This window comes from Sapajus apella, unplaced genomic scaffold, assembly GCF_009761245.1.
Source record: "Sapajus apella isolate SASKATOON/1434 unplaced genomic scaffold, GSC_monkey_1.0 scaffold8, whole genome shotgun sequence".
NCBI lineage: Eukaryota > Metazoa > Chordata > Mammalia > Primates > Cebidae > Sapajus > Sapajus apella.
The window spans coordinates 37,535,342-37,537,699 of NW_022436948.1; positions in this window are offsets into that span (position 1 = coordinate 37,535,342).

The following is a 2,358-nucleotide window of genomic DNA, read 5'->3' on the forward strand; positions in this document are numbered from 1 at the left end:
GTGTGATTTTATTCCCGGGTACTCTAGTCTATCCATTGGCCTATGTATCTGTTTTAGTGCTGGTATTACAGTATTTCGGTTACTATGGCTTCGTAATGTATTTTGAAGTTACATAGTGTTATACCTCCAACTTTGTTGATTTTGCACAGAATTACTTTGGCTATTAAGGGTATTTCATGGTATCATACATATTGTAGAATTGTTTTTTCTCATTCTTTGAAAAATAACTGCATTTTTGTGATTTTCTGTAGTGGCAACTTTTGACACCTTTCTCTTTCTCATTTGTGTATCTGCTCTACCAATGAGTTTTATATTTTCTTCTTTTTTCATGAATGGTAGATTTGTCCTTTTGCTTCCAGACATAGAAATTCCTTATGAATTTCTTGTTGGGCTGTTTTAGTGATGATGAATTCCTTCTTTTTTTTCAATTATTATCTGGTAAAGATTTTATTTATCTTTTATTTCTTAAGGACAGATTTTCTGGGTATGGTGTTCTTGATTGACAATTTTATTTCTTTTTCAGCATTTTAAAGTATATCATTCCATTATCTCCTGTGCTGTAAGTTTTCTGCTGATAAATCTGTTGGTAAGTTAATAGAGATTTTCTTATATGTGACTTGACATTTTTGCTGTTTTTAAAATTATCTCCTTGTCTTTGACTTTTGACAGTTTTACTCTATATTAGTACCTTAGATAAGAGTTTTAGCCTTGAATATATTTGATGATTATTGTCTTTCTTCCAGCTGATTGTCTATAATATCTTAAAAGATTTGGGTAGCTTTCAGCTATTATTTTATAAAAAAAAAGTTTGCTATGCCTTTACCCATCTCTTCTCCTTCTGGAACTCCTTAAATTCAAATATTTGGTTATTTTACAGTGTCTCACAAGTCACATATGCTTTCTTTAGTATTTTTTTCCTGATTGCTTTTGTTTGTTTCTTTGTTTTTCTGCTGAGTTATTTCAAAAGAACTGTCTTCACATTCAGAACTTCTTTCTTCTGCTTGATCTCATTCATTGTTGAACCTCTTGATTATATTTTTTTTCATTCATTGAATTCATCATTTCCAGGATTTCTGTGAGTTTATTTCTATCACATCTATTGCTTTCTTGAATTACTTATTCAGATCTGAAGCGTTTCCTGACTTTATTGTATTATTTATTTGTGTTTTCTTGTATCTCACTGAGTATCTTTAATATAATGGTTTTGAATTATTTTACAGGCATTTCATAGATTTCCTTTGCATGGGATACTTGTTGGAGAATCATTGTGTTCCTTTTGAGGCATCATGTTTTCTTGCTTTTTCATATTTTTTGTTTTTATATTGATATCTATACTTCTGCTCTAGCAATCACTTCTTCCAGTTTTATGGATTGGCTTTCCTTGAGAAAGGCTTTTTCCTGTTAATGTATCTGTAGTTTTGATTGGGTAGGATGCTTTGGCTTTGATTATGGCTGGAAATAGTAGTGTAGTTTCCTTATGATTTCATTGGCTGTGATCAGTGTCAGTGTGTTTGTAAGCTCTTCAGTCATTTAGGTTGTAGTTATTAGGAGGCTCCGATGAAGTGTTGCTCAGGATAGGAACACCAAGTAGGCTAGTCCTTGGGCACCTGTGGTGGAGGTGGTAGGCCTTTCTTGCTGGTCGTTGGGTTTCTGGGCTGCCTATGTAAGCACTAGTGATAGTGGTTCGGGCAGGCTGATCTTTGGGGCCCCAGGTCACTTGCTTAAGTGCTGGCAGTGGCAATGGTGGAATGAGTGGTCATGTGAGTTCTCAGGTCACTGGGTGGCATGTGTTGCATAGGTAAGGGGAGTTGGGGTTGGCAGGCCAACCCTTGGGCCCTTAAGTGGCATATGCATGCACAGTGGTGGCAGTGGCATGCTGAGCAAACTAATTTCTAGGCTTCTGGATGACACTTGCACATGGGTGCCAGTGAAAGTGACAGGAGCAATCTCGATAGGCCCATCCTCATTCAGAGGGCATCTGTGGGTGCCAGCAGTGAACAGTAGGAAAGACCTGTCTTCAGGTGCCTACAAAGGTACACACAGCACCAGAGGCAGTGATAGGGCAGTTTGATCCCAGGCTCCTAGACAACACACAGGCTCTGTCAGGGGTTACACTGGGTAAGATTGAGCCTGTCCTCAGTTATTCTGATCATGTGCATGGGTACAGGCTGACTCTGGTAGGATGGGTCAACTCCCAGACAATCCATTCTTGCCTGTTGATAGTGGTGGGTGGGGCAGAACTCCCCTCAGACTCCCAGACAATAAGCATGGGTTCCTGTGGGGGCAGGTAGGGTAGGTCAATCCTGTCCTCAGGCCCCCAGACCATGCACAGGGGGACAGTACCACAGTGATGGTGGG